This window comes from Sus scrofa, chromosome 13 (genome assembly GCF_054392235.1).
Source record: "Sus scrofa isolate SSC_HxYL_T2T_F1_AM1 chromosome 13, Sscrofa_HxYL_maternal_Yorkshire_Landrace_v2.0, whole genome shotgun sequence".
Taxonomy (NCBI): domain Eukaryota; kingdom Metazoa; phylum Chordata; class Mammalia; order Artiodactyla; family Suidae; genus Sus; species Sus scrofa.
Window position 1 is genome coordinate 108,688,027 of NC_139395.1, and position 19,891 is coordinate 108,707,917.

Consider the following 19,891-nt stretch of genomic DNA (forward strand, 5'->3'; position numbering starts at 1 on the left):
AAATTATAAATATATGAATTATGTTGTTTTATTCAAAATTATAAATATATGAATTATGTTGCTAGATTATATTCACATATTTAGACTTTCATGAACCATGATTATAAGTGAAAGATGATATACAAAGAAGTATAAATATACTTTTAATAACACAGGAAAATTACCTTTGGTCACCGAAAACTACATTTATCTTGTGATAGACTTTATGATACACATATAGCTAGGTTATTGTAGACAGTGGTCCAAAATGTTAATATCTTGTAAAGAAATAAGAATTTATTTGATAGCTTTAATTACATCAGTATTTCAAATCAGATCTTTCCTGAAATTAGCTTCTGTTTAGGTAAAAGAAGAATTTAGCACCACCTGTTAAAATCAGATTGTACAGATTTTGAAGAGCCTCTAAGACAATGTATTCTTTCCCCTGCTTCTAGGAATTCCTATATTTAAACTATTTCAGATACATGAGAATCTACTATGTTTTTAAAAGTTTAACTAAATAGTTGTGGGTTTTTTAAGAATCTTTAAAATTTAATGAAGCATTATTACATGTTTGAATCACACCTGGACTCTATCACTTACTGGCTGTGTGATTTAGCGGAAAGCTCTCTAAGCTTCAATTTTCCCCTAAAGAATGAGAAACTATAAAAAGCCTACTTATTGAGTCATAATGTGAATTAACTAACAGTCCCCTAACATAGGTACTCAAAAAATGCTTCCTCGGTCTCCAAAAGCTTGTGAACCACTCCTATAAACCTTGAAATATTTCAAGGGTCCAATATGTCATCTCTGATACTGCTTATCACACCTGGAAGCAAAATCCTTCTTCAGTCATAATTGCTCATTTTTGTTTGGATAATACAGTCACTGCACCTGGAAAAAAAAGAGGCTATTGGTGTCAGATTTTAAAAGTGATATTTCCACAGTCACTGAGACCAAGTATAGATTAGGAGATGGGCAATGAAGATCTTCTAAAGACCTTGATCTTTAAAACTGACACCGCCCAGCATCTTTTTTTTTTCTTTCTTTTTTTTTTTTTTTTTTTTTTTGACCTGGAAATTGCCTGATGGTTTTGTGGGTGCTGGTACTGAAATAAGCTCATGTATACCCATGAGCTCTATAAGACGAAACGGAGTATATTTTTGAGGAAAGCCAAGCATAGAAAAGCTTGAGAGGTGCAGGGAGAGCAGGTCATCACTTCCAAGTTTAGGGGGACTGTCACACCAACCACAAAGAAGAAAAGAACAAGGGGACCTACGCCCTTGAACAAGCCATTTTCCTTATCCAAATACAAATTATTTCTTACCTTCATAATTTAATTGTAGCATAGGAAGTTCACAAATGAATGCATACTTTTAGCCACCAAGATACAATTTTATATTAGTAATTACAAGTATAATTATAAAGGTTGGCATTTAATGTAGCACGTAAACTAAATAAGTCATACCTAAGTACATCTGATTATAAAGATACTAGTTCCCTGAGTGCAGCAGAAATGAATCCGACTAGGAACCATGAGGTTGTGGGGTCAATCCCTGGCCTTGCTCAGTGGTTTTAGGATCCAACATCCCTGTGGCTGTGGCATAGGCCAGCAGCTGTAGCTCCGATGCAGCCTCTAGCCTGGGAACTCCCATATGCCATGGGTGTGGCCCTAAAAAGCCAAAAAAAAAAAAAAAAAAAAGATACTAGTTCCCAAAATAGAAATGGTAATTTTTTGTTGTTTTACTTTGTTTTTGTTGTTCTATTTGTGACTGTCTAAATAGTAACTTTTACTTCTTGCGTGTGTGTGTGTGTATGAGAGAGAGAGAAAGAGCAAGCACCCCATACTGAGTAGGCTAGCCAGTGCCACTGGTATTTATTCACATACTTACAAAACTCCTATAGCTTGTCTTTTCGGTAAATGTTTTTCCTTATTATACTGAGGGAGATTTCAGCATGACTTCTGGGCCTGAAAAGATCTGCTCTCTATATATCAATTAGTATGGAAGATGTAAATAAATAATTAACAGTTATGCTTAGTACTAGCCAGTACTGTGCTTAGCACTTTTCATGCATTATCTCATTTAATGTTTACAGCCTTATGAGATAGGTTTTATTGTCAGTGTAGTTTTATTTTTTTCATATAAGGAAAACGAAAGTGTAGAGCAGTTAAGTAGTTTGTTCAGGGTCACAAGGTAATTATTAGAGCCAAAATTCTAATCCAAGTGTAATATGACTGCAAAGTCAGTGACATTAAAACTTTTCATTATATAGTGTGTTCCAGAAATTTTAATGAAATTCTTTTGTTCACATGTCCTTCTAAAACAGAAAAAGATAAGCATAACGGAATATCTGAAGTGTGATGGCTGCACTATTGGTCTTAAAACTTAGAGGCTTGAAAGAACAGACATCTATTTAACATTGGTCAAGGAGTTCTCTTATGGTATAGTGGGTTAAGGATTGTCACTGCAGTGGTTCAGGTCACTGCCTGGTGGGGGTTCAATCTCTGGCCCTAGGAGCTTCCACATGCTATGGGACAGCCAGAAAGAAAAAAAAATGGTCAGAAGTGAAAGAAAGATATGAAAATGTACACATCAGTAATAGTGAGTGGGTAGAGAAATAAAAGCGACCCATCAACATGCAAATTTTTAAGACATTTAGGAAGTTTCCCATGTAAAATGGTTCTAGTTCAGAAAGTAGTGCTTTTCATATTGCCTTGTAAAATGCATTGTCAAGAAAGGAGATAATATGTGTGGTTGGTCTATCAACCCTGAACAGTTCATCATTAGTTACTGGCTTTTTCAAAGGAAAAATAGGAAAAGCATTTGTTTGCCACCACTTTAGATTCTCCTAGTGAAGATTAAGATGGCAATTTGTCTAGCTTGCTTTAAGGTAGAGATGCTCTATGAGGAAGCCAAAAAGTGCTACTGGAAATATGGCCCAATTACATCTGGAGAGTAATTTGTTTTAGAAACCACCAGCAATATCAGCTTGATCATCAGCAAGACCCAGTCACTGTAATGAAGATATTTGTGTATATAGTCATATATAATTATGACAAACAATAAATCAACATGAATTCCAATAATTCCAGCATTTTAACATTTCTACAAATTGTTAACTCAAGAAATCAACACCAAATGTCAACATAGTCAAGTGAAAAATGACGTGGACCTGTGACGATGGGTGGAATTTTTGCCACCTACTGTAACACCTCAGTCAAGGTCTTCTTCCTGGACCTCAATTTCATCTATAAAGTGAGAATCACTCAAAAAGTCTTTGTTGAACAACTCCTAAGCACTTGGTCCTGTGGTTAGCACTGTAGGATGTTAAAGGAGAGTGAGACAGAGCCCATACCTCTCCCAGGTTTTAGGATAATCATCTATGTTCTTTCTCCAGCAAAGAGAAATTTCCTCTAGCAATAAAATTATCACCTCACATTTAGGAGATACAGGATTCCCTTAACAAAAGAGAAAAGGTCTTGCCATGTTGCCCAGGCTGGAGTACAGTGGTTATTTACAGGCCCATCCCACTACTGATCAGCATGGGACATTTGACCTGCTCTGTTTCTTACCTGGGCTTGTTCATCCCTCCTTAGGCAACTTGGCCATCCCTGCCCCCACTCCCAGGAGGTCACCATATAGATGCTGAACTTAGTGCAGACACCTGATGGGCATAGCACACCACAACCCAGAACTCCTAGACGCAAGCCATCCTCCTGCCTCAGCGTCCCAATTGCTGGGACCATAGGTGGTGCTACTCCACCCAACAGCATGGCATTTTTTCTGTCGAAGACATTAGACCTCACCAACTATGCCCCAGGATAGTGGAAAAATATTTATTTACTCCTCCTATCTTAGTGATGAATATAAAGATTTAGCTTGGTGGACACATTGCCTCAGGAAAACCTACAGAAAGGTTCTAGGAATGCAGAATTAAAGTTAATGGACTAGCCTAAGTATCACTCCTATATTTCCATTCTTAATGGTTATTAACAACAGCCTCTTGAATCAGACTACTTGGAATCATATTCCAGCTCCATAGCTTACTAACTGTTGATCTTGGGTGAATATGCCTTGATTTTGTCATCTCTAAAATGAAATCATGAACACATTGTTCTTAGAATTAAATAATGCATGTAAAACACTTTAGAAGCAAAGCTGACATATGTGTTTGCCATTATTATTAAAATGAACTTCTTCACACAGATCACTTAAGATGCAAGCCAGTAAGTGACACAAAATAACTGCAGGCAGCTATGAATTTGTCTTTGAAATAAGCTTCTAAACACAGATTAAATTAAATATCTGAGTTACAATTTATCATTGATGCTAAGCCATAAAAATATATTTCTGACATGAGACAAAACAGAGAACAGAGGGCATTGTTATACATGATTAGATATTTATAATATAATTATACAAATATATTTCTATGCATGTGTGTGTCTTCAGACAAAGACAAATGGCACACATACTTAAGCCAAATATTACTATGCTCCTCTCAACAAAATATACAGCCCTTTCCTTCAATACTTAGTAGTATTAACTCCCCAAAGCCATGACAAAACAATACCAAATACTGATTAAAAGCAGTAATATTCACCTAAAATACATGTTTTGTTTGTTTGTTTGTTTGTTTTTAAGAGCACAGAGGAAAAGAAATGGCAGTTCAGGAGGAAAAAGAAACCAAGTTTATTATTCGACCTTTTTTTTTTGAAGTTTCTGCTGGAAGCATTGAATTCTATTTAAACTTTTAACCTTTTATCTTCCAATTGAACTTACCCGGAGAGCAAGAAGGAGTTCTGTTATTATATTTTATGGGTTTTAAACCTTGACATGTTACTCCTTTTTTAACACATTAGCATTCAGAAACTCAACACTTTACTTCTAAAGAAGAATCCTGTCCTCTGGTTAATGTGCTGAAGATCTGTACACTTGCTATTATTTTCAAAGAACTATCTCCAGTGCATAATTAGTTGAATATATAAAGGATATTAATGCATCCCCATTATAAATCAGTTCATTCTATTCCATTCCACTCTCCTAAGTTTTTAGAATGAAACTTATGCTGAAGATTTTTACTTCTATGTACAACTGAAACCATAAGTCATGACAAAGGGTCACAGTGAGTCCAATATGATTTTTTTTTTCACCAAAAGGATTAGATAGATAAATAGAATGAAAATTTGCCATATACCATGTTAAACACCTGGGGCTTTATAATCCCCATTAACATACAAAAATCCCTGTAGAGGCAGCTTTAACTTTTTATGAGTTTAACTTTTTTTAGCTCACTCTCTCAAACTCCTCAACTATTGAAGTTTTTCTTGAGGCACCTATTAACATTTCATAGAATTTGTGTCCAGTAGAACACATCTAGAGGAGTAATAATGACAAACACAGAACAGCCCTGCACATGCCCAACCTCTAAGGAATAAAGGATAGACCTCAAAGTGCAAGCAGGCCTCTGAAATAGCTGCAAAAAACACAGCTGGCACAAAGCAAATGCACCTGAATCTGTGAGTTTTCCCCAGTCCTTCACTCATAACTGTTTCCTGGAGATGGCCAGAGAGGAGAGCAAATGGCAGCATGCAATCACAAAAGCATAGCACAGCAAGGCTATTTATAAATAAGAAACCAGTCTTGTACATGTCAGTACACTGTGGGGGTATATTATGGTATTACAAACCAAAATAATTTATATTAATAACTTTCCAGGGGAAGTCATGTTCAGTACCTCACCCTCAAGTAGATAAAACAAAGTGAAATAAACTTCAGAAAATTTTCTATGAAAAATTAAAATTAGAGTGTTTTAGTGCTTAAGAAAATTCATCTTTATGGGCTCCCTTAATCATAAATGAATAGGGGAAATTTCCTAAAAATTATTATGGTGATTATCTTACGCTGGGAAAATGAACTGTGGAAATCATACTAAATATGTTTAGATTTAGAGCCTGAATATAATTAATTTATGATGTACAATTTAAAATAAATGAGAGAAAATTTTGCATCCATCTGCAGATGCTAACCATGAAAAAATACTTCAGTTTCTAGTGTTATTAAACTAATCTACACACAAGGTAGTTTATTCAATAAAAAGTGGCTTGCCCCTCCCCTCACTTCTAATGAGCTAGCTGTAGAATACAGTTGCCAGATTTAGCATACAGAAGCACATGATGCCCAGTCAAACTTGGAATTTCTCTAAAATTCTCTAGAAGCTGAACTTAACTACGTGTCATGTGTTTTTACTAGTAACTCTACATACAAAATATAGTATGTATTAAAAATGGTAACTAGGTGAGTCTCCAAGTTCATAGGGCACCTGAGGAAGAGGGACAACTAAGTAGTTGAATGTTTTAACCAGAAATAGGAGAAATAGATTCTGAAATTGCTGAACTCTGGTCACCAGCTAAGACTACGCAAAATTTTTTTCAGGTGACACACTAAAACCAAACTTTATTATGTTCTCAGAACAGCAAGACTCAGCAACAGCCAAGCTGTGGCTGCTGAGGAATTACTTTGCATTGACAGCCAACTTGGGAGAAAGTGTTCAGTTTGGAAAGTCACTATCCCAGGAAATCAGGTGAGGACAAGGTGCTGCTTTCTTCCCCATGACAATCAATATGCTTTTGCTTTGAAAACCTGGGTGTGTGACCACTTAGTTTATACACACAGGTGTGTGGAGTTGAGTGGAGACAACTAAATGTTCCTGTGAGCCTGAAGATAGGCTAGGATTTAAACTGAATAAAACACTCAGGAGAAACCAAAGCCACAGTGTCTGGAGTCCAGGTGAAAACAAATGACCACAGTGCATTCCTGTGACACCAGGATTCCTATGACATCAGGATTCATGCCTAAAACTAGGCACTTGGATAGCATAGTGTTCTTGGGCAAATTACCTCTTGTGCCACAGCATCCTTATCTGTGAGATGGATATAGTAATAGCACTCATCACATAAAGTTGTCGTGAAAGCTTAATACGGTTATAGAACAGTACATATCCATAATAGGCTTTCAGTAAATGCTTCTTGTCTTCACAAGAAGATTTTCCTCTGTCTTATTCTCTATTCAACTTGGAGCTTTCCCAGGAAAGGAGGCCAAAACCAAAGCTACTTTCTTAAAGCAACTAAGTTATTTGCACTATTGGCCTCACTATAAAATATTTTTTATTCTAATGGCCTGAGGTATTTAGTAGCTTTAGAAGAATCTTCACAGACAGTGACGTAGGTTTTTCAAACATTTGAAAAACCTGAGAGATTTGTAATTCAGAGTCCTAACTAAATGTTGACCGAGTCTCTCCTTCAAGCTAGAACAACCCCATAGCCCAGAAAAGACTTCCCAACTTTGTCACCAAGTTAGAACCAGGGATAGTATTGCCTGATGAATGTTTTCTGACTTGGACTTCCCTGAACTCCCTGGTGACTGAAATGCATAGGCCACCTAGGAATTGGGATAGTTGTCTTTGTGTTGACCATGAACCACACCTCCTTGAATACCTCTGCTCCCTGTACACCTACTTCCCCTCCCCTTATGGTGCTGAGGTTGTTGAGTTAGCTGGTCCTGTGTTGAGTGTCCTTAAGAAAGTGGGTGCTTTTTTACGCTGCTGCTTAAAGCAGGGCATTGAGGAAGAGCTGAAGTATTTATTCTCGTTTAATATATAGTTGGCACTGTTTGGGTTGAAATAATATGTATATATGGAAACCTTAATTAATTTCCTATTCCTGAAAAGCCTTTCACTAAACATCGCCTGACAGCTTTTACAAACTAATCAGGAGTAGCTGAATGAGTTAATGGAGATTCCATTCTTTCCCTCCCATTTTCTCATAATTCTATAGTCATAGTTCCAAAATTGAGACTTCAGCATTGGAGCACCTCTTTGACACAGAAGGTCAGGCCCTCATCCGTGCTGTTTCCAGCACTCCATTATTCATCTGGATTGACAGTTCTCTTAATTAACACCTAGTCTGTATTTACTGCAAGGGTCAGAGTTGGGAGCTAAAGCCAAGAATGTAATGTCTTTAATGTGAATTTGCCTCATTCAAAATAGAAATGATTTTATCTAAGACATCAGCCTAATAATGTCTCGAAAATGCACTGGAAGTTGCATTTGCTAGTTATTAATTATTAAAATGAGTTTATCATTACTCATTCCTAACAATTTAGAGAAAAAGCCAAGTAAACTAATACACATTCTCTAAATGTTGCTAAAATGAGGGGCTACAAAGGTAAGGTGGATGCTGGTATTGTTTATAGTTAGAAGCTAACTCAATGCATATTCATTGAGCAGAAATTGCATATTTAGCATACTCTTCCAGTTTAAAGGATTAATTGAGTAATTGTATTACATATATGGAATGCTTCTCTTGAGCCACTAAAATGATATAATACAAATAGCACATTATTTGAAAGAGGTGCAGATACAGCCTCAGAGCAAGCAATTGGAGAAGCATTTTCTTCTTTCCTCTTGGTTTCTGCCCTGAGGATTTTCACACCTCAGTGCAGCCCCTTTAACTCTGCAGTATTCATAACAGGCTGCTGATCTCACAGGCATTAAGATATTAATTGCTGTCTGATCCTCCTAATTAGCTTGACTGATTGGTGGAAGGTGGAGCAACACCAGGAGTCTGACAAGGTTACTTGCAGACTGACATTTTATTGTTTCGTTTATCACTTATTAATTACTGTTAACTACCAGGTCACAGTGATCTATTTCAAGAAAGTAAAACTACCATTAGTGTACTTTGATTGTTAATATGATTTTTGTTTTCTCTTGTATTATTTTTTATTTACTCATATATAACACAACAGATTTTCAAATCCAGTGACAAGAATGTAGCATTTGGGGACATATAAAAATTGTAGAATAAATATATTTCTGGTTTGCAAAAAATATACTGGTAACATTAATTTAAAGAAAAATGATGAAAGTTTTATAGCATGCCCTTTGCTTGGTTCCATTCACTAGAATAGAAAATTTCTTATAAGTAATTCAAAGCATGCTGTGTTTACAAACCTTAAAATAGCTGAGAGTGTCATCTTCACTCTTTTTCAGAAGCAAAGTCTTTTATGATTAAGTCATTTTACTGATTCATGATTTTACTGAATCAAAAATTGATGTCTACTCTATAATTACTTGAGATAGTTGTCAAGGATCCTCCTTAATTGGAAAAAAAGAAGCAAATCAACATGTTTTACTTCACTGATAAGAAGAAAAAAAATAAAAACCTAGAACAGTGTGATGATTGGAAAATTACCCTATTTTTAAATTAGTTCTTATGAATTATTAGTAACTTTTCATATGAAGACAAATATTTCTGATTCCTTGTGAGAGACTGAGTTTACAGACACACAATAGGCAGACCAGATATTAAAGTAGACCCTGACCTACAACTTGCCGCAGCCAGTTCAGGGAACCAAACCACAACCTAAGTAGCAATCAGCCCCAAATGGTCAGGAATCGATCAATAACTGACAGCCCCCCTAATAGTTGCCCCTGCTTCCAACTTAGGATCCGTGGGAGAAAGCCAAATATGTGACCCTAACGCATCTCATAGGATGTTCTACTTCTAGTTACCTGGCCTCTGGCTTCCCCACACCAACCACCTCCAGTCAGGGCACACCTAAAGCCCTCTCTTTTTTGCACTATAAAGCTGTCCCACTTCTCTGCTTGCCTTTGAGTTTCTGCCAAATGCAAATTATACTGGTGCCTCCCTTGCTACAGCAAGCACTGAATAAATAGCCCTTACTAGTTCTTATTTGAGTGGTTTTCATTTATTTCCACATTTGGGAGTGCACTACATTTTTCTAAGCCAATTTTAAAGTTTATGACTCTTTTTATCAATATATTCTTATATGACTCTTTGGACAGCCTCCATAAGTCAATTGTACCTTCCTAAAAAACATAAACCTGGTTTTTCCATAAGTTGCCAAATATGAGAGTGATTTTTCACCCAAAATTAATTAGGACCCTTGTTTTTTAAAGAAACACTCCTAGTTTACTCAGTATGGTGTATTAAATAACATTCTAAAATAGAGCCAAGGAGTTATATTACTTATATCTAAAAGGAAGAATAGGGTTAAAAATAACTTTTCCATCAATATCTTATAATAAACCACAATGGACAAGAATATAAAAAAGAATGTATATATATATATATATGTGTGTGTGTGTGTGTGTGTGTGTGTATGTGTGTGTATAATCACTCTACTGTACACCAGAAGCTAACACAACATCAACTGTACTTAAAAATAATAATTTTTTCCAGAGAAAATTTTCTAAGACAGAATCAAAAAGTAGAAAGATGTTTTCTATACAATGATGCTTTTATGAGCTTCATAGCTTTCTTAACCATGAAGAGAGTAGAGAGATTAATGTTAAGCCTAGTTTCAAATGATATAGAAATTTATAAATTAAAAATACATAGGGTAGTTCCCTTGTAGCACAGTGAGTCAAGAATCCAGCATGGTCACTGCAGTGGCTCAGGTCACTGTTGTGGTATGAGTTCAGTCCCTGGCCTGGGAACCTCTGCATGTCAAAGGTGTGACCAAAAACAAAAATCCATAGGCAAAATCCCTAAAGAGAGATGAATCTAATTTACAGGCACAACTGCTTTGAGGTTTATTTGGAAATTACTATGCTGAGCAACTACCATAGTGAAGCTGTGATCACATGACACATTTACACTCATGCTGCATCTAATACTGTTGCAAATGATTCAACCAACAAGGGCTTAATCTCCAAAATTTACAAACTCATACAACTCACCAACAAAAACACAGACAACCCAATTGAAAAATGGGTAGGAGAACTAAATAAACATTTCTTCAAAGAAGACATACAGATGGCCAGTAGGCACATGAAAAGATGTTCAACATCACTAATTATTAGAGAAATGCAAATCAAAACTACAATGAGGTGCCACCTCGTACCAGTCAAAATAGCCATCATTAATAAGTCTACAAATAACAAATGCTGGAGGGGAGTGGAGAAAAGGACACCCTCCTAAACTGTTGGTGGGAATGTGAATTGATACAACCACTATGGAAAACAGTATAGAGGTTCCTTAGAAAACTAAATATAGAACTATCATATGATCCAGCAATCCCACTCCTAGGTATCTATCCAGACAAAACTATAGTTCAAAAAAATACACACACTTGTATGTTCACAGCAGCACTATTCACAATAGCCAAGACAAGGAAACAGCCTAAATGTCCACTGACAGAGGGATGGATTAAGATGTGGTGCAATGGAATACTACTCAGACATAAAAAGAACAAAATAATGCCATTTGCAGCATCTTAGATACAACTAAATATTATCATACTAAGTAAAGTAAGTTAGAAAGAGAAAAAAAAATACCATGTGATATCACTTATATGTGGAATCTAAAATGTGGCATAAATGAACCTATCCACAAAACAGAAACAGACTCAAAAACATAGGGAATAGATTTGCGGTTGCCAAGAGGGGTGGGGGGAGGCAGTGGGATGGATTGGAAGTTTGGGGTTAATAAGTGCAAACTCTTACCTTTAAAATGAATAAACAATAAAGTCCTACTGTACAGCACAGAGAACTGTATCAAACCTCCTGGGATGGAAAATGATGGAAAATAATATTTAAAAAAGAACGTGTATACATCTATGACTGTGTTACTTTGCTGTATAGCAGAAATTGGCACAACATTGTAAATCAACTATACTTTGATTTAAAAAAATTAAAAATAAAGGTCAAAGTTAAAGCCATCTATCAGAAACTCTGTGTTTTTTAGTTCCATATATGCTGGCATAGAATAGTGGCATTAATGGATATACCTAGCTCCTGTCTAATCCAGTCATGCTGTAAACATGTTCTGGAAACACCAACACTCTCTCAAAAACACATTACAAATTCTGGTAAATTGGCATCAAGAGTGCCAAACGTTTTTTCCCTGTTGATTTTCCAATTTAACTGCTACAAAATTATTTCTTGATTTAACATATATATCTTAAGTATTTCATTTTCTTATTCATAGGAAATCAAATACTTTAAGACATATTCAATATATATTCAGCAATTACTCAAAGTTCTATGAAAAAAATTTCAATTTGATATTTATGTCTTTTTTAAAAATTTAATGAATTTTATTATATTCATAGTTGTATAATCATCATCACAACCTAATTTTAAAACATTTCCATCCCAAACACCCAGCCAATCTCTTATGCCCCCAACCTGTCTCCTTGGTAACTATAAGTTTTTCAAAGTCTGTGAGTCCATTTCTGTTCTGCAAATAGTTCTTTGTATCCTTTTTTAAGATTCCACATATAAATGATAGCATATGATGTTTGCATCTCACTGTTTGACTAATTTCTTTTAGCATGATAATTTCTAGGTCCGTCAAAGTTACTTCAAATGACATTATTTCATGCCTTTTTATGGTTGAGTAATATTCCATTGTGTTTATGTACCACATTTTCTTTATCCATTCCTCTGTCAATGGACATTTAGGTTGCTTCCATGCCTTGGCCATCATATACAGTGTTACAGTGAACATTGGGGTACATATATCTTTTCGAGTAATGGTTTTCTCTGGATAGATTCAAGGAGTGGGATTGCTGGATCATATGGTAATTCTATTTTTAATTTTTTACTGTTTTCCATAGTAATTGGACCAATTTACCGTCTTATCAAGAGTGTAAGGTTTCCTTTTCTCTGCACCATCTCCAACATTTATTGTTTGTAGAGGTTTGATGATGGCCATTCTGGCTGGTGTAAGATGGTAGCTCACATTAGTTTTGATTTGCATTTCTCTAGTAATTAGTGATAGTTGAACATTTTTTCATATGTGTTTTTTGTTTGTTTGTTTGTTTGTTTGTTTGTTTGTTTTCCCCTTTGACCATCTGTATGTCTTCTTTGGAGAATGGTCTGTTTAGATTTTCTGCCTTTTTTTTTCCTTCTCAGGGCCGCAACCGCAGCATATGGAATTACCCAGGCTAGGGGTCAAATCAGAGCTACAGCTGCTGGCCTATGCCACAGACACAGCAACATGGGATCCAAGCCATGTCTACAGCCTACACCAGAGCTCACAGGAACACTGGATCCCTGACCCACTGAGTGAGGCCATGGATTGAACTCATATCCTCATGAATACGGGATCTTCTGATTTTATGCTCATTTTTTGATGTGGTTGTTTGTTATTTTGGTATTGAGCTATAGGAGGTGTTTATATATTTTGGAGATTAATCCCTTGTCAGTTGCTTTATTTGCAAAGATTTTCTCCCATTCTGTGGGTTGTCTTTTCATTTTGTTTAGGGTTTCCATTTCTATATTGCTATGCAAAAACTTTTAAGTTTAATTAGGTCCCATTTATTTATTTTTGTTTTTATTGACATTACTCTAGGAAGTGGATCTGAGAAGACATTGCTGTGGTTTATGTCAGAGAGTATTCAGCCTATGTTTTCCTCTAAGAGTTTTATAGCATCTGGTCTTGCATTTAGGTCTTTAATCCATTTTGAGTTTATTTTTATGTATATGGTGTTAGGGAGTGTTCTAGTTTCATTCTTTTACATGTGGCTGTCCAGTTTTCCCAGCACCATTTATTGAGGGGACTGTCTTTTCTCCATTGTATTTTCTTGCCTCCTTTGTCATAGATTAGTTGACCCTGGGTACATGGGTTTAATTCTAGGCAAGTTATTTTTTTCTTAAGAAAGACCCTAAGTGCATAGCCAATCCCATCTGCTCAAGAGAAACATTTGTATAAGGCATCAGTATTAATCTCCTGAAACTTTATAGCACATTTATACTATAGATCATTTCATCCACCATTATAATGGAAACACAGTGAAGGTCATTCTGGAGATATCAGAGTGTTACAGGAAGAATAAATCTTTGTTAATTTAATTCCATCCAATTTTTTCATTACTGAAGTATTGTTGATTTACAATATTGTGTTAGTTTCAGGAGTATAGTTTAGTGATTCAGTATTTTTGCAGATTATATTCCTTTATAGATTATTATAAGATACAAGAGATAATTCCCTTTGCTATACCATATATTTTTGTTCCTTATGTATTTTTATATATAGTAATTTGTATCTGTTAATTCCATAATCTCATTTGTCCTTTCTCCCATTCCCTCTCCACTTTGGTAATCAAAAGTTTGTTTTCTATATCTCTAAGTCTGTTTCTGTTTTGTGTATACTTTCATTTGTATTATTTTTAGATTCCACATAAAAGTTATATCATATAGCCTTTGTCATTGTCTCATTTATTTCACTAGGCATAGTAATTTTTAGGTCCATCCACTTCAGTGCAAAAGTAATATTTCATGTTTTTTTATGGTTGAGTAATATTCCATTGTATAGTGGAATGGAGATTATCTATCTCCATCCCACTGTTCTTAAGCCAGTCATCTGTTGATGGGCACATGGGATGCTTCTACATCATGACTATTATAAATAGTGCTGCTATGAATATTAGGGTTCATGTGTCTTTTTGATTTAGAGTTTTCATTTTTTTCCAAAGATATACCCAGGAGTGGAATTGCTGGATCATACAGTGGCTCTATTATTAGTTTTTTAAGGAACCTCTATACTGAAACTTCATACAAATAGTGTATGAAGGTTCCCTCTTCTCCACATCCTCTCCAACATTTGTGGTTTGTAGGGTTTTTGATGATAGCCATTCTGACAAGTGTGAAGTGATACCCCATTATGGTTTTGATTTGCATTTCTCCAATAATTAGTGATGTTGAGCATCTTTTCATTTGCTTTTAGCCATCTATGTCTTCTTTGGGAAAATGTCTGATCAAATCTTCTGCCCATTTCTTGACTGGATTTTTTGGATATTGAATTATATGAGTCATTTGTGCACGAGGGCATTAACTCCTTGTCAGTCGCTGCTAATGTTTTTCCCATTCAGTAGGTTATCTTTTCATTTTGCCAGTGGTTTCCTTTGCTATGCAAAGTTTAATTAGGCCCCATTTGTTTATTTTTGCTTTTTTTTCTTCCGTCTTAGGAGACTGATTCAAGAAAATATTGCTATAATTTATAGCAAAGACTGTTCCTCTTCTGTTCTCTTCTAGGAGTTTTATGGTTACATTTGTCTTTAAACAATTTTGAGTTTATTTTTGTATATGGTGTGAGGAAATATTCTAATCTCATTGTTTTATATGTGGCTGTCCAGTTTTCCCTGGACCAATTATTGAAGAGACTGTCTTTTCTCCATTATATATTCTTGCCCCCTTTGTCACAGAGACCATAGCTATGTGGGTTTTATTGCTAGGTTCTCTGTTCTGTTCCACTGACCTGTGTATCTTTTTGTGACAATACCACACTGTTTTGATTACTGCAGCTTTTTAGTGAAGTCTGGGAAAATCATACCTCTGGTGATGGCTGTGTTTTCTCTCAGAATTGCTTTGGCAATTTGGGGGTCTTTTGTAATTCCACATGAATTTTAGGATTATTTGTTCTAGTTCTGTGAAAACTGTCATGGGTGTTTTAATAGGGATTGCATTAAATCTGTAGATTGCTTTGGGTAGGATGGTCATTTTAACAATGTTGACTCTTTCAATCTAAGAGCATGGGATATCCTTCCATTTCTTATAGTCATCTTCAGTTTCCTACATCAATGTTTTATAGTTTTCAGAGTATAGGTCTTTTACCTCATTGGTTATATTTATTTCTAGGTTTTTTTTTTTTTTTTTGGATGCTATTTTAAATGTTTTGGTGGGTTTTTTTTTTTCTTTAACAAGAATGCCCATTCTTTCCTGATTCTATTTTGTTTTATATTTATTTATTTATTTGTCTTTTTGTGTTTTAGGGCCACACCAGCGGCATATGGAGGTTCCCAGGCTAGGGGTCTAATTGGAGCTGTAGCTGGCAGTCTACACCACAGCCACAGTAACACCAGATCCAAGCCTCATCTGTGATATACACCACAGCTCATGGCAATGCCAGATCCTTAACCCACTGCACAAGACCAGGGATTGAACCCACAACCTCATGGTTCCTAGTCAGATTTGCTTCTACTGAGCCATGAAGGGAACTCCTCCTGTTTCTATTTTAAAAGTTATTGGAAGGTGGAATTAAGATGGTGGATAAGTAAAATGTGGCACTCATCTTCTCCCCTAAACACACACACAAAAACCCATCTACATGTAGAATGAGTTGCACAGAACACCTACTGAATGCTGGTAGAAGACCTTAAACCTCCAAAAATGACATGAAGCCCTCCGCATAACTGGATATAACAAAAGGAAGGGGAAAAAAGAGAGAGAGAGAAAAGGAATCAGGATGGGACTAGCACTGCTGAGAGGGAGTTGTGAAAGAGGAAATGAACCCACACCCTGAGAAGCCACCTAACTGATGGGAAGCTTAGCCAAGATGGAGGGGCCTCAAAACCTTAGAGAAAAATGCAGCAGCTGGACTGAGGAGGGCAAAGCAGAGAGAGAGCCACACAGACCTTCGGTACCACCTCCTGGGACACCACAGCCTGAGACCCTCAGAAGAGGGCTTGGTGCTGAGACTCGAGCTCCGGAAGTCAGTTCTGGGAAAAGGACTAAGGATGGCTGTGTGGGACCAGGCTGAAGAACTAGGGATAGGTGCAGCAAGGGCTGGAGAGCAGAGCACCACAGCTAAGGGAACCCGAGAGGAAGTCTAGGCCTGTAGGAGAAACAATGTGCCATTGTTGAGGATGGAGAGAGGAGGAGAGGTGGATCACCATAGGAATGTCTTTCTCTGAGCATGCGTGGACTCTCAGAGGGAAGGGCTCCAGGTAGTAAAAAACCTCTTGCACAGGCTATGGGCAATGGGGCCCTCTTGCATAGGCTATAGGTGGTGGGGCAAACCATCACAGTCATCTCAGACTCCAGAAGTTGGCATGGCCCACTACCACTAAGGGTTCCATGAATAGGCACCACCTGCAGCCCCAGTCACCTCAGAGGTTGTCACAGAGGAGGGCACTGCAACCAAGCACCACTTGTTGTTCTCACCCTCCTGCTGCCGCTGCCACTGCCAAATGCTCCAGGCACTGCCTACACCTGACTGAGGGTCACTGCCACTTCCCAGGGCCCTGCAACTAGGAGTAGCCTGCATCACCTTCCCACAGGTCCTTGCCACCATCACAGGCCCGGCAACCAGTCACAGGCTACTAGCCCTGCCCATTGCCTCCATCTCCCTGGAAGCACACAGGCAGCACCCTGTCAAGGGAATAACAGTCTGCACACACTGAGGAAAGAGATAGCAGCACCCAAACCAAAAAGCAGCCCTTACACCAAAAATAAATAGTAAGTCCTCACAAAATATCCAGGGGTGCTCTTGCATATAAATACCTTCCAAGACCACAGTAGTTGGTTTCCCTAAACTCACAGAATAAGAAAAATATAAGCAAAATGAGGAAGCTCAGGAACCATTCCCACTTACTAGAACAGGACATTTCCCCTGAAGGAGAAAACAATGAAACAGACCTCTGCAGTCTAACAGACACTGAGTTCAAAAAGGAGATAGTGAAAATACTGAAGGAATTAAGAGTGAATATGAAAAAATTAAGAGCAGATATGAACAGTAATGCAGATTTCTTTAGAAAGCAACTGGAAAATATACAGAGGAGCCAAGAAAAATTAGAAAATTCATTTGCAGAGACTCAAGCTGAGTTAAAGGCACTGAAGAAGAGCAGAATGAATAATGCAGATGAACGAATTAGTGACTTGGAAGATAGAATAAATGTTATTGGAAATCCTAACCACACCAATCAGAGGAGAAAAATAAATAAAAGGTGTTAAGCTTAGAAGGGAAGAGGTAAAATCATCACTATTTGCAGATGGCATGATACTCTATATATGAACCTTAAAGCTTTCACCCAGAAACTATTAAAACTAATAAATGAATTCAACAAGCTTGCAGGATACAAGAATAATACACAGAAATCTGTTGTATTTCTACACATTCCAATTTTTTTTGGTTTGTTTGTGCTTTAGGGCCCCACCTGCAGCATATGGAAGTTCCCAGGCAAGGGGTCAAATCAGAGCTACAACTGTCAGCCTATGCCACAGCCACAGCAACATGGGATGCAAGTGGCATCTGCAACCTACACCACAGCTCACGGAAATGTTGGATCCTTAACCCACTGAGTGAGGCCAGGGATCAAACCCACATCCTCATGGATAATAGTTGGATTCATTTCTGCTCTGCCACAGTGGAAACCCCCTAAGATCATACACCATGACCAAGTGGGGTTCATCCCAGGTTCACAAAGATGCTTCAGCTTATGCAAATCAATCAACGTCATACACCACATTATAATAAGAAAAGTCAAGGGAAGTTCCCGTCGTGGCGCAGTGATTAATGAAGCCGACTAGAAAACATGAGGTTTCGGGTTCTATCTCTGGCCTTGCTCAGTTGGTTAAGGATCCGTAGTTGCCGTGAGCTGTGATGTGGGTCACAGACGCAGCTCAGATCCCACGTTGCTGTGGCTCTGGCGTAGGCTGGCGGCTACAGCTCCGATTCGACCCCTAGCCTGGGAACCTCCATATGCTGCGGGAGCAGCCCAAGAAATGGCAAAAAGACCAAAAAAAATATAAAAAGGTCAAAAACCATATGATCATCTCAATAGATGCAGAAAAAGCATCTGACAAAGTCCAACATCCATTTATGATAAAAACTCTCACCAAAGTGGGTACAGAGGGAACATTCCTTAACATAATCAAAGCAATTTATGACAAACCCACAGCAAATATAATACTCAATGGAGAAAAATTGAAAGCCTTCCCACTAAGATCTGGAATAAGACAGGGAAGTTCCCAGCTGCAACCTACACCACAATGCCCACACTCACCATTGCTATTCAACATAGTGTTGGAAGTCCTAACCACAGCAATAAGACAAACAAAAGAAATAAAAGGCATCCAAATAGGAAGAGAAGAGGTAAAACTGTCACTGTATGCAGACAACATGACACTATACATAGAAAACCCTAAGGACTCAACTCACAAATTACTTTTAAACTGATCAACAAATTCAGCAAAGTAGCAGGATATAAGATTAACATTCAGAAATCAGTCGTATTTCTGTATACTAACAATGAAACTTTAGAAAAGGAATACAAAAGCGCAATACCTTTTAAAATTGCACCCCAAAAAACCAAATACCTGGGAATACACCTGACCAAGGAAGTAAAGGACCTATGTGCCGAGAACTATAAAACATTCATAAAGGAAATTAAAGAAGATGTAAAGAAATGGAAAGATAATTCACGTTCCTGGGTTGAAAAAATTAATATTGTAAAAGTGGCGATACTACCCAAAGCAATCTACAGATTCAATGCAATCCCTATCAGATTACCCATGACATTTTTCACAGAACTAGAACAAACAATCCAAAAATGTATATAGAACCACTAAAAAACCCAGAATTCCTAATCTTATTTTTAAATAAGCAAAATAAAATAAAATGTTTTACAAAAATCCATTCAGCCTTTTTAGCCTTTTCTAGTCAAATTCTGATAAGTCCAATTAGTGGCTAAAAAGAAGCAAACATTATAGTGAATTCTTGGAAGACTGTGTGCTAAGAAAGAACTTTCATAATCTCCTATGCACCCTTTCTCTAAAAGCTGCTGAAAATAGTTTTGCATCAAGTGAGAAGTTAACCAAGAAAAAGAAAGGACATGGAATACAAGTAACAGGAGATCCAATGAAAGAAAAGAAGCAAAAGAAATCTCTAGAATGATGCTCAAAGAAACACCAGGATTCCATCTGTGATACAGGTATAGAGAGCAAGCTAGGAGCCCCAGTGAGATATTTCTCTGGAGGAAAAAAAGAAGGAAAATTGATAGAATATCTGAGTCAACTGCAATCTTGATGATTTGGACCAAAGGTTGGCAAACTATAGCCTAGAAGTCAAATCTACAATAGCAGAGTTGAGTAGTTGTGACAG

At 37.0% G+C, this 19,891-nt stretch overlaps 1 non-coding gene across 1 annotated transcript; it reads right to left on the reverse strand.

Moving 5' to 3' along the window:
- Nucleotides 1-3,447: 3,447 nt before the first annotated feature.
- Nucleotides 3,448-3,749, reverse strand: LOC146397545 (signal recognition particle RNA). Its single transcript, XR_014825377.1, has one exon.
- Nucleotides 3,750-19,891: the final 16,142 nt, after the last annotated feature.